This window comes from Giraffa tippelskirchi, chromosome 3 (genome assembly GCF_054371585.1).
Source record: "Giraffa tippelskirchi isolate mGirTip1 chromosome 3, T2T-mGirTip1v1.2.pri, whole genome shotgun sequence".
NCBI classification, from domain to species: domain Eukaryota; kingdom Metazoa; phylum Chordata; class Mammalia; order Artiodactyla; family Giraffidae; genus Giraffa; species Giraffa tippelskirchi.
Genome location: NC_137277.1, coordinates 99,267,021 through 99,280,229, shown reverse-complemented (window position 1 = coordinate 99,280,229; position 13,209 = coordinate 99,267,021). Strand labels below are relative to the sequence as shown.

General features: G+C 41.2%; 2 protein-coding genes across 5 annotated transcripts in view; both read left to right on the top strand.

Annotated features, from left to right (window-relative positions):
- The window catches only part of DAPL1 (death associated protein like 1), an 88,347-nt gene extending 81,335 nt beyond the window's left edge, over positions 1-7,012 (top strand). The window contains exons 6-7 of the transcript XR_014080269.1: positions 5,941-5,995; positions 6,960-7,012. The gene's annotated coding sequence lies outside the window, so the exon portion shown is untranslated. The remainder of the gene's footprint in view (positions 1-5,940; positions 5,996-6,959) is intronic.
- Positions 1-13,209, top strand: part of TANC1 (tetratricopeptide repeat, ankyrin repeat and coiled-coil containing 1) — a 327,768-nt gene that overhangs the window by 45,714 nt on the left and 268,845 nt on the right. For 2 of the 4 annotated variants that reach the window (XM_081582801.1, XM_081582799.1), the window contains exon 3: positions 5,941-6,019. The exons of the other annotated variants lie outside the window; for them this stretch is intronic. The gene's annotated coding sequence lies outside the window, so the exon portion shown is untranslated. The remainder of the gene's footprint in view (positions 1-5,940; positions 6,020-13,209) is intronic. 4 annotated transcript variants of the gene reach the window in all.

Here is a 13,209-nt window from a genome sequence, read left to right as displayed (position 1 = left end):
TCAGAGCAGGCATTCTGAGAGCAAGAATAAGACTACCATTTCTTTTATGACCTAGCCTTGAAGGTCACCCACCATCACTTCTATAGGATTCTATTGATCACACAAGACCACCATAATACAGTGTAGAAAATTATGCACGGATATAAGTAAGGATCATTTGGGGTCATCTTTGAGGCTTGGCTACCACAGAGAAAATCTATTTTTTTCTTTTGTCTATCCATCACTCTTTGCAGGAAACACATTTCATGTTATACAACCAGGTGGAACCTTCTTCATCTGAGGGGGAAGCATATAACCTAAGCCTGGCCAATTTGATATTCCATTGCTCTGGTCAGAGTGGTCAGTTAAGTGGGCGTGTGACCAGCTAGAGATAATCAGAATCTTCCTTGACTTTTGATATACAGATTCTAAGGAAGAGAGGGTCTCTATTCTGCTATTTTGAGATCTAAGAATGATCTTAGCTGGAGTTTCTAAAGGCCATTTGTCCAGGTCAAATTGAAGGAAGCTATCTTTAGTAAGAAAAAATGAGGCCAACTCACAAAGAGAGGGAAAAATGAGTGGAGATGAATAGAGAAAAAAAGAGTCCTGATGAAATAATTTGAGCTCCCTTGATCCAGTCAGGCCTGAAATTAACACAGACTTTTTAGTTACATGGGTCAATATATTCCCTTTTTTATTTAAGCTAGTTTAAGTTGGATTCCTATCGCCTGCAACAAAAACAACTCCAACACATTAGCAGGGTCTGTATCTTACTCCTCTTGAGTTTGCAACATTGGGTTCTAAGTATTCAACTCAAGTTGGATGAATTTGTTGTTGTTGTTGTTATTCAGTCACTAAGTCCTGTCTGGACTCGTTGTAATCCTATGGACTGCAGCATGCCAGGCTCCTCTGTTCTTCACTATCTCCCGGAGTTTGCTCAAATTCATGTCCATTGAGTCAGTGATGCTATCTAACCATCTCGTCTTCTGCCACCAGTCTTATCCAATGAGCCAGCTCTTCACATCCAGTGGCCAAAGTATTGGAGCTTCAGCTTCAGTGTCAGTATTTGCAATGAATATTCAAGATTGATTTTCTGTAGGATTGACTGGTTTGATCTCCTTGTGGTCCAAGGGACTCTCAAGAGTCTTCTCCAGGACCACAATTTGAAAGCATCAATTCTTCAGTGCTCACCCTTCTTTATGGTTCAACTCTCACATCCATACATGACTTCTGGAAAAACCATAGCTTTAACTATACGGACCTTTGTTGGCAAAGTGATATCTCTGCTTTTTAATATGCTGTCTAGGTTTGTTGTGACTTTCCTTCCAAGGAGCAAGCATCTATTAATTACATGGCTGCAGCCACAGTCTGAATTGATTTTGGAGCCCAAGAAAATAAAATCTGTCCCTGCTTCTACTTTTTCCCATCTATTTGCCATGAAGTTAACAGGACTTCCCTGGTGGCTCAGAGGTTAAAGCGTCTGCCTGCAATGCGGGAGACCTGGGTTCGATCCCTGGGTCGGGAAGATCCCCTGGAGAAGGAAATGGCAAACCACTCCAGTATTCTTGCCTGGAGAATCCCATGGACAGAGGAGCCTGGTAGGCTACAGTCCACGGGGTCGCAAAGAGTCGGACACGACTGAGCGACTTCCCTTCCCTTCTTTCCTTCCTTAATGGGACTGCATGCCATGATCTTCATTTTTTGAATGTTGAGTTTCAAGCCAGCTTTTCCATTCTCCTCTCTCACCCTCATCAAGAGGCTCTTCAGTTCCTTTATCTGTCATTAGAGTGGTAATATCTACATATCTGAGGTTGTTGATATTTCCTCTGGTAATTTTGATTCCACCCTGTGCTTCATCCAGCCCAGCATTTCACATGTACTCTGCATCTAAGTTAAATAAGCAGGGTGACAATACACAGCCTTGACGTACTCCTTTCCCAATTTTGAACCAATTCATTGTTCCATGTCTGTTCTAACTGTAGCTTTTTGACCTGCATACAAGTTTCTCAGGAGACAGGTAAGGTAGTCTGTTACCTCCATCTCTTTAAGAATTTTCCACAGTTTGTTGTAATCCACACAGTCAAAGGCTTTAGCATAGTCAATGAAACAGATGTTTATCTGGAACTCCCTTGCTTTCTCTGTGATCCAACAAATGTTGGCAATTTAATCTCTCATTCCTCTGCCTTTTCAAAACCTGGCTTCTACATTTGCAAGTTCTTGGTTCATGTACTGCTAAAGCCTAGCTTGAAGGATTTTGAGCATAGCCTTGCTAGCTTGTGAAATGAGCACAACTGTATGGTAGTTTTAACATTCTTTCGTGTGACCCTTCTTTGGGACTGGGATGAAAACTGACTTTTTCCAGTCCTGTGACCACTGCTGAGTTTTCCAAATTTGCTGACACATTGAGTGTATCACTTTAACAGCATCATCTTTGGGGATTTGAAATAGCTTAGCTGAAATTCCGTCACCTCCACTAGCTTTGTTTGTAGTGAAAGTGAAAGTTGCTCAGTCGTGTCCAACTATTTGCAACCCCATGGACTATAGAGTTCATGGAATTCTCCAGGCCAGAATACTGGAGTGCGCAGCCTTTTCTCCAGGGGATCTTCCAAACCCAGGTCTCTTGCACTGCAGGTGGATTCTTTACCAGCTGAGCCACAAGGGAAGACCAAGAATATTGGAGTAGGTAGCCCATCCCTTCTCCATGGGATCTTCTCGACCCAGCAATCGAACTGGAGTCTCCTGTGTTGCAGGCGGATTCTTTACCAACTGAGCTATCAGGGAAGCCCTCAAGCATTGTTTGTAGTAATGCTTCCTAAAGTCCACTTCACTTCACATTCCAGGATGTCTGGCTCTAGGTGAATGCCATCATGGTTACCTGGGTCATTAAGACCTTTTTTGTATAGTTCTTTTATGTATTCTTGCTACTTCTTCTTAATCTCTTCTGCTTCTTTTAGGTCCTTACCATTTCTGTCCTTTATCATGCCTGTCCTTGCATGAAATCTTCCCTTGATAGCTCCAATTTTCTTGAAGAAATCTCTAGTCTTTCTCATTCTATAGTTTTCTTCTATTTCTTTGCACTTTTCATTTAAGAAGGCCTTCTCATCTCTCCTTGCTATTGTCTGAAATTCTGCATTCAGTTGGGTATATCTTTCCTTTTCTCCCTTGCCTTTCGCTTCTCTTCTTTTCTCTGTTATTTGTAAAGACACTTCAGACAACCACTTTGCCTTCTTGCACTTCTTTTTCTTTGGGATGTTTTTGGTCCCTGCCTCCTGTACAATGTTACGAGCCTCTGTCCATAGTTCTTCAGATATTTTATCTACCAGATCTAATCTCTTGAATCTATTCATCCATCACCTCCACTGTATAATCATAAGATATTTGATTTAGACCATACCTGAATGGCCTACTGGTTTTTCCTATTTCTTCAAGTTAAGCCTGAATTTTGTAATAAGGAGCTCATGATCTGAGCCAAAGTCAGCTCCAGTTTTTGTTTTTACTGACTGTATAGATTTTCTCCATCTTTGGTTTCAAAGAATATAATCAATCTGATTTCGTTGTTGACCATATAGTGAAGTTCATGTGTAAACTCGTCCCTTGGGTTGTTGAAGAAGGGTGTTTGCTATGACCAGTGTGTTCTCTTGACAAAGCTCTACCCCAACCACTGATGCCAAAGAAGCTGAAGTTGACCAAGTCTATGAAGTTGGATTAATACCTTAATCAATTATCATATTTTTACATAAAAGTAATCTGTTATATGATGTTATGAAAGTGCTACACTCAATATGTCAGCAAATTTGGAAAACTCAGCAGTGGCCACAAGACTGGAAAAGGTCAGTTTTCATTCCAATCCCAAAGAAAGGAAATCCCAAAGAATGCTCAAACTACTGCACAATTGCACTCATCTCACACGCTAGTAAAGTAATGCTCAAAATTCTCCAAGCCAGGCTTCAGCAATATGTGAACCGTGAACTTCCAGATATTCAAGCTGGTTTTAGAAAAGGCAGAGGAACCAGAGATCAAATTGCCAACATCCTCTGGATCATCAAAAAACCAAGAAAGTTCCAGAAAAACATCTATTTCTGCTTTATTGACTATGCCAAATCCTTTGACTGTGTGGATCACAATAAACTGTGGGAAATTCTTTAAGAGATGGGAATACCAGACCCCCTGACCTGCCTCTTGAGAAACCTGTATGCAGGTCAGGAAGCAACAGTTAGAACCGGACATGGAACAACAGACTGGTTCCAAATAGGGAAAGGAGGACATTAAGGCTGTATATTGTCACCCTGCTTATTTAACTTATATGCAGAGTACATCATGAGAAACGCTGGGCTGGAGAAAGCACAAGCTAGAATCAAGATTTCTGGGAGAAATATCAATAACATCAGATATGCAGATGACACCACTGTTATGGCACAAAGTGGAGAAGAACTAAAGAGCCTCTTGATGAGGGTGAGAGAGGAGAGTGAAAAAGTTGGCTTAAAGCTCAACATTCAGAAAACTAAGATCATGGCATCTGGTCCCATCACTTCATGGCAAGTAGATGGTGAAACAGTGGAAACAGTGGCTGACTTTATTTTGGGGGGCTCCAAAATCACTGCTGATGGTGACTGCAGCCATGAAATTAAAAGACGCTTACTCCTTGGAAGGAAAGTTATGAGCAACCTAGACAGCATATTAAAAAGCAGAGACATTACTTTGTCAACAAATGTCCGTCTAGTCAAGGCTATGTTTTTTCCAGTGGTCGTGTATGGATGTGAGAGTTGGACTATAAAGAAAGCTGAGTGCCGAAGAATTGATGCTTTTGAACTGTGGTGTTGGAGAAGACTCTTGAGAGTCCCTTGGACTGCAAGGAGATCCAACCAGTCCATCCTAAAGGAGATCAGTCCTGGGTGTTCATTGGAAGGACTGATGTTGAAGCAGAAACTCCAATACTTTGGCCACCTGATGTGAAGAGCTGACTCATGTGAAAAGACCCTGATGCTGGGAAAGATTGGGGCTGGGAGGAGAAGGGGATGACAGAGGATGAGATGGTTGGATGGCATCACCAACTCAATGGACATGGGTTTGGGTGGACTCCAGGAGTTGGTGATGGCCAAGGAGGCCTGGTGTGCTGCGGTTCATGGGGTAGCAAAAGTTGGACATGACTGAGTGACTGAACTGAACTGAATCTGATATATGCAAATGTTGGGGATTATTTTTTAAAGAATTGGCAACTTATCAAGTAAGTAACAACTATGAAAACACTAAAAATCCTAGAACTTTGAAAAGTTTGGGAATCTGGAAGCCTACAGAGCCATTATGTTAGTCAGTTGTGCTCAGTTTCCTGCAGTCCTATGTGATGCAGTTGAGTGAGTGGTTGACCAGCATCCTGAGTACATGCAGAAAACGGCTGAGGAAAGGAGCACTGTGGGGGATGCACACCAGGTTGCCTTGGTGACAGGAAATGGAAGAAGGCACTAAGTGTACCTCCCAACATGGGTAATATGATATCACAGGAATTAGGATGAGTAAACCAACCACAGACATCCACAGGATGCTGGCTGTGGGTGGTGGGTTTTTGGTCTCTCTAAGAATCATGTCCATAGTGGAATTTGCAATAGCAAGATGCACTTATCAGATTTATAGCTTCAGGTAAAGAGTTCACCAAATAGCTGGACTAGTAATCATATTATCCCAACTCTTGCCCTGGCTGAGGGACTTCAAGGAACAGAGGAATATATGTCTTCATAAAGGAATGTTTGCTGTGACATAGATAAGTAGTATCACACGTGTGAGTGGTTGTTCTGATATAGAATGATATAGGGAGATATAAAAGGAAGGAAGCCAGATACAGGAAAGAGAAACAGATTGTCTGCTGCCTGCCTTTCTCATCAAAGTCTTCTAATACTCATCAGTCCTGTTGGGTCTAGAAAAACCGTTATACACATCATCAACCAAGTGACAGGTCTTTATTTTTAGTTCATTACAGAAACCCTGCTACCCAAATGATGCCTGACAGAAAAATCTCCTGTTGGTAAGGACCTTTTCTCAAGCCAAGGTAAACCTCAGAATTCCTTAGTTTTCCCCTGGGCTTGTACAGCAAGTCAGTTTTCTTTAATTCCATAAACTCCTATGACTCCTAGTTACATACCAACCACTGTTTTTCAGTGTCTATACCAATATGCGCCTAGATTCTGGAGTTAGACTGGCTGTGTTCACATCACGGCTTCCTCATTCAGTTGGCCTATATCATCTAGGACAAGTCTTCCTTTGTGCCTCAGTTTGCTTGCCAGTAAAATGGGGTTAACAATATGATAATAGTATCTCTTCATAGAGATGTGACAAGTACTAATTGAATACGTGTGTGTGTACGTGTGTATAGAGAGAGTTTAGAACAGTGCCTAACACACAGTAAGCCCTTTATAATTTTTTGATATTGTTATTATACAGACAAAGTCACATTTCTCTCTATGAAACTTCCTCAAGTCTTCGTCATTATACACAGATCTCATTAGATACATCTCATTAATGAGAACTATTTGTGGACCAAATGTTGTTAACTGGCTTAAGCCACTTTGGTGTACAGTTGTCAGTGTCTTGGTGGGGCCTCTGCCAATTTGTCCCCTTAGAGTCTGGTGTCCATGAGCTCAAAGCTCCTGACCAGAACCCCTTGAGAAAACTGAACCAGATGTCATGATGTTGTAGAACCAGATCCAGCCATGGTTCTCATCAGATCAGATGACAGAATCCTACACTAAGTAGCAAGCATGGGACTAAACAAACACCCAGGCCTAGAGCACCATTCTGGTCTCACACAAAGCTGATGCCCCATTCATTTAAGGGTAAGATGCCCGTGCATCACACATCCCTCAGTAATCATCCGTGTCACCAATAAATTGTTATGCTATTTCTAGCACCTCTTAGGCTAAAGAATAAGGGAAACCCATATTCCCCATTAGAGCACTTCAAAGTATTCATTAACAACTTATACTTCCTAGGTGGTGCAGTGGTAAAGAATCTACCAGCCAAGGCAGGAGACACAGAAGATGAGGTTTGGATCCCTGGTTTGGGAAGATCCCCTGGAGAAGGAAATGGTAACCCACTCCAGTACTCCAGCCTGAGAAATCCCATGGACAGAGGAGCCTGGCGGGCTACAGTCCATGGGGTCGCAAAGAGACACGACTGAGCATGCATGCACAGGGTGAATATTAAAACTATTTTTTAAAGTGCACTTATCTTCCTATGCTGAAGTATTTCAATTATGATAATAATCACCTAATGTCAGTAGAACTCTCAGACAAAAAAACATGGTTTTTTTTTATTAGGTGACAGCAGTGATTTTTGAAGATGTTCATAGATCCCTCATTAAAAACGAATAATTAAAATAACATCAGCTGATAAATGCTCCCTTTGCAAGGAACCTTCACAGTTCCTGACTTGATAATCACCAAAAAAATGTGTTTTCAGCTGCGTGGGTGGGTTGGAAGTGATTCTTCATGTGACTCAGGCACTAACTAGATCTCCTTAATTCCAGGATTATCAGTGGGAAATAGTTTTCAAAGAAATAGATTTTTGATGAAGCAAATGGAATTTCAGAACTTAAATATCAATGTATTAACATAGAAGATCTTTTTAACTCTTGCTATCTGTAGAAAACAACTTTGATTTACAGTACAAAAGTCATGCAGTCAATATGGTGGGACAGAATTCACTGACATGTTTATTTATGGCACACCTCACCCCTTTGCTTTTGACACTGAACCAAAAGTAGGTCATGGTAGGCAAAAATATTAGAAGAAAATAAAGCTATTTCTTTTTAGTATCTTTGATGGTACATATATTTGTCTCTCACTAATCGCACAGAGGGCAGCAGGAGGGCACAGATTTTTTGCAGGATAAGGGAGAGAAGGCAGAAGGAAGGAAGATTAAGAAGGCCAATTGCTGAAGACAAGCTTTGTCTACTTGGAAGTCGCTGGTATATCACTAAAAACCTGAACCAAAAATTGTTTTGCTTTTTGTTGTTGTGTTAGTGGGAATGAAGGAACCTTATGATTATTCAGTCAGTTCAGTCGCTCAGTCATGTCTGACTCTTTGCGACCCCATGGACTGCAGCACGCCAGGCTTCCCTGTCCTTCACCAACTCCTGGAGCTTGCTCAAACTCATGTCGATCAAATCGGTGATGCCATCCAACCATCTCATCCTCTGTCGTCCCCTTCTCCTGCCTTCAATCTTTCCCGGCATCAAGGTCTTTTCCAACGAGTCAGTTCTTTGCATCAGGTGGCCAACATATTGGAGCTTCAGCTTCAGCATCAGTCCTTCCAATGAATATTTAGGACTGATTTCCTTTAGGATTGACTGGTTTGATCTCCTTGCAGTTCAAGAGACTCTCAAGAGTCTTCTCCACCACCACAGTTCAAAAGCATCAACTCTTCAGCACTCAGCTTTCTTTTTACGGCCCAACCCTCACATCCATACACGACTACTAGAAAAACCATAGCTTTGACTAGACAGAACTTTGTCAGCAAAGTAATGTCTCTGTTTTTTAATATGCTGTCTAGGTTATGATTATTAAGGCATAGCAATTCATGGAGGTGTAAACACGAAACTGTTTAACTGTCCCCAGCCCCGTCTGGCAGAATCCCTCTTTATTCAGGTCAGTGAACCCTCTTATCTTTACGATGTCTCCATCTAATTCCATAACCTCCCAGTCTCATCTCTAATGCTCAGCCCTATTCATTTCCAAACTTTAATCTGAAAACCAAAACAATATAAAACTTCAATGTCCACGTAGTGGGAATGAGGATAGGAGATGTGTCTACTATCATACCCACATCTTCTGCCTCTTTCCCAGACAAGAGCACCCTAGGTCTGGAGGATGGAATGAGAATCTCCTTGCTTGGCTCCTTTGGATGGGGCTGGCAGTAGGGAGTGCGGAAGGTGGTGGTGGAAGTAGGTGCTACCACTGAGGCTGCTGCTGCTTCTGTAACGCCAACAGATTTTCTTTCCCCTCTCGAGTTGCCGGTGTTGGCTTTCCCTGAGTCACATGTCCCAGCCCACAGCCTCCTGACAGAGAATCTGCCTCAAACTCAGCCTCTGCTCTCCCTCAGCCCAAGTGGTCCTATTGTCTCACATGCTCTTGAATGTGAAACTGACAAGATGGCTCAAGCTCAGCTACTTTGTCTGCTCCACTTACAGGAAATCCTATCCTTGCAGTACAAATTGTGGAAATGCAGTCTGGAGCCTCACTGAGAGTGAATTAGAAAAAAAAAAAAAAGAGTGAATTAGAGCACTTTGTAGGAGACCAGGGGAACAATAGAAAACAATCTGTCATTAACTTAAAGGCAAGGCAGTGTTCCTGGAAGTAATGTGATTCCAAGTTGAGTGGAGCCGATAGAGTAAGCCACCAATCCATCTCCTAGCTCTAAACATTACTTTAATGCCCAGAACACAGATAAAGAATACATCAGGTGCATTAATTGGTAAGACAGATATGAAGTTTGATTTTAGCTAATAGAGAAGAGATGAAAGTTCTACTTAAGTCACACCCGTTCCCTCTCATACTTGTGGTGGAAGCTAATAGCTTCAGAGCCCCCACCCTTCCCAGTGCTCTAAATCTTACCCTAATAGTGCTTTCATCCCATCCATCCTAAGTCACTTTAGTCTTGTCTAACTCTTTGGGACGCTATGGACTATAGCTCACCAGGCTCTTATGTCCACGGGAGTCTCCAGGCAAGAATACTGGAGAGGGTTGCCAGTTCCTTCTCCAGGAGATCTTCCCCACCCAGGGATTGAACCCGAGTCTCTTATGTCTCCTGCATTGACAGGTGGATTCTTTACCACTAGTGCCACCTGGGAAGTGCTTTCACCTGATATAATGCGGTCACTGAAAATCAGTTTTGATGTCTTCTTCCTGAAAGAAGTGAAAGAAGAAAGTGAAGTCGTTCAGTTGTGTCCAACTCTTTGTGACCCCATGGACTGCAGCCTGCCAGGCTCCTCCATCCATGAGATTTTCAGGCAGTATTACTGGAGTGGGTTGCCATTTCCTTCTCCAGGGGATCTTCCCAACCCAGGGATTGAACCCTGGTCTCCCACACTGCAGGCAGACTCTTTACTGTCTGAGCCACCAGGGTGAAACCCACTCCAAACACCTTCCTTATTTTCTCACCAAACTTAATTGATGAGCTCTATCTTCTCAGCACCCATATTTTCTGTACTCTTCGGGGAGTGAAGGGACAATTCTGGGACTCAAGTCCATAGACAATTTTTTTAAACTTTTTATTATGGAAATTTCCAAACATTAATTAAAGTAGAAAGAATAATATGATAAATGCATATACTCACCACCCAGTTCAACAATTACCAACTCATGACTAAGCTGTACCCCCACCTACCTTCTCTTCCTTCTGGACTGTGTGTACCAAATAAAAGAACTCTTCTTGTTGTTTTAAACATAACTGTAGTATTATCAACACACCTAAAAAATAAACAGTAATTCTTAATTATCATTAAATATCTAGTCTATACTCAAATTTCTACAGTGGTGTCATAAACTGGTATCCTAACAAGGTTTATCTTTTAGGTTTATTTGATGGAAACATTTCTTGCATAAATCAGATTACATTAAGGTTATGCTATGGTGGCAAACAACTCAAAAATCACAATGGCTTATGACAGGTTGGATTTCTTTCCTGCTTACGTGAATTTCCGTTGTTAGTCAGCTCTGTATCCTCTTCACTCTTGGCCAGAAGCTGAAGAAACAGTCCCTATTTGGGATACACCCACTTCCTAGCAGATGGAAATGAGAAATGGTCAAAACACAATGACTTTTAAAACTTCTGCTCAGAAGTAGCAACCATCACATCTGCTCACATTTCATTTATCAAAGAAAATCACATGGCCAAAGCTGATGTCAGAGGGGGAGAAGGGAAGAATAACTCTCTCACAGGAGAGGGCAGCAAATACTGGGAGTAATATAATCTATCAAAGCTTATGCTGCTGCTGCTGCAAGTCGCTTCAGTCGTGTCCGACTCTGTGCAACGCCATGGACTGCAGCCTACCAGACTCTTCTGTCCATGGGATTTTCCAGGCAAGAGTATTGGAGTGAGTTGCCATTGCCTTCCCTGATCAAAGCTTATAAGTCTCTTTTAATTTATAGATTCCCTTTCTCATCTTTTTACTTTCTATTTTTTTTCAACTTACTAGCTGAAGAAATGGGATCATTTATGCTGTAGAATTTCCTATTTTCTGGATTTTGCTAATTGCATCTCCCTCTGCACACTTATTCAACATAGTGCTTTGCCACTTCTACTTCTTTTAAACTTGTGTTTAAATACAGAGGCATTATCAGATGCAGGTTTTTGGCCAAGGATACTTTCTAGATGGTCATGAGTGTTCTGTTAATTATCTCTTTTCTAACAAATCATCCCCAAATTTGGTGACTTAAAACAATAATCATGTATTATCTCATGGTTTCTGTGGATCAGGGATTCAGACAGGGCACAGAGGAATGGTTTGTCTCTACTTTATGATTTCTGGGGTCTAGCTGGAAAACAGAAAAGCTGGAGGGCTAAATGATCTGAAGGCTTGACTGAGACAGAAGTTTGCTCAAGGTGGCTTATTTACTTGTTTAGCAAGTTGGCATTGGTAAATTGGTCTTTTCTCTGCTAAGGTGCTGGCCTGTCCACAGAGCTGCTTGAGCATCCTCACAACATGGTGACTGACTTAAAGGACCAACATTGAAGCTGCAATATCTTTTTTGAACTGACACTTATATACTGACACTTCCATTAGTTACAAAATCAGCCCTTATTCATTGTAGAATGTCTACACAAACGCATGGGTACCAAGAGAGAAGGTTCACTGAGGGCCATCTTAGGGTCTGGCTACTATATGTATCAAGTGGTTTTCATGTTAAAACAACAAGTAGGGACAATCTATATCATGTTGTGTGAGAAAATGGTTTCTAGCATTTGTGATGTCATGGTCCAGTAGGATTTCAGAGGGAAAAATAGGGCCTAAGTGAAACTATTTAATCTTTATTTCACAATGTAAAGCCTCTTAAAAGTTGTATCCTGTTAAAGCTACCATTATCATTGTTATCTTTTTTTTTTTAAAAAGGCCTCTATCACCCAAAAGTACACTATCTCAAAATGAAGAATAATCATTTTATTTTATTATTCATTTATTTATCTAATTTTGGTTGCACCATGTGGCTTTTGAGATCTTAGTTCCCCAACCAGGGATTGAACCTGGGCCCACAGCAGTGAAAGTGCTGATTTCTAAGCACTAGACCACCAGGGAATTCCAAAGAATGATCATTTTAGGTGTGGAGCATGGAGAACTCTCCTAAACTGTGGTGGGAATGGACACAGGGAATCCACTTGGAAAACTCTCTGTAGTCTAGTTGAGAATCCATATACTCTATCCTAGGTACATTCCTAGGTACATGCCTTAAAGAAGTGTTGCACACACACACCAGGAATCATGTACAAGAATGTTTATAGCAGCACATTAATAATAGCTGGAAACAAATCAAATGCCCATCAACAGCATAGATAGACAAATTGATGTATATTCATACTGTATTATTCCATTTCTATCAATTTCCCAAAAAAGCAATACTAAAGTATAGTGCTTTGGGAAGTACGCTTAGTTGAAAAAAATTTTTTAAAAAAGGACCAAGAGTATGATTATTATAAAGGTCAAGTCATGGTTAACCTTTTAGGGGAGGGAGAGTTTTCTGATTTTGAAGAGTCACAGTTGGAGACTGCTAGGGTGCTGACAATGTTTTATTTATTGATCTGAGTGATAGTTACACAGATATTGCCTTGATAACTCAATAAGTGGCACATTTAATGTTTTTTCTTCTGTTTGTGTGCTATATTTTACCATAAAAAGGGGAGTTATAAGAAGGAAAAATAATAGTCTTTTTAATTAAAAATTTTAGCTTTAGGAGAAACTTAAAAAAAAAACTACCATCTGTTTTTTCTCAGCTCCATCATCCCTTTCTCATCCCTTTTTCCATACGGGGTGTCAGCAGGATCTCTGCTGGTTCTAGTACTGGCAGCTTCATGAGAGACACTCTCACATGTCCCTGACTCAGTGGAGCAGGAATGGATGTGGTTACACACACACATACACTCAGGAAACTTCCCTCCCTTTGCTTCAGAAAGAGGAAGTACCTTTGCTCCTCGTCCCAAGTTGGTGAGAAGAGGGAATAGGCTCCCCTCAAGAATTCTGAAGCCCCC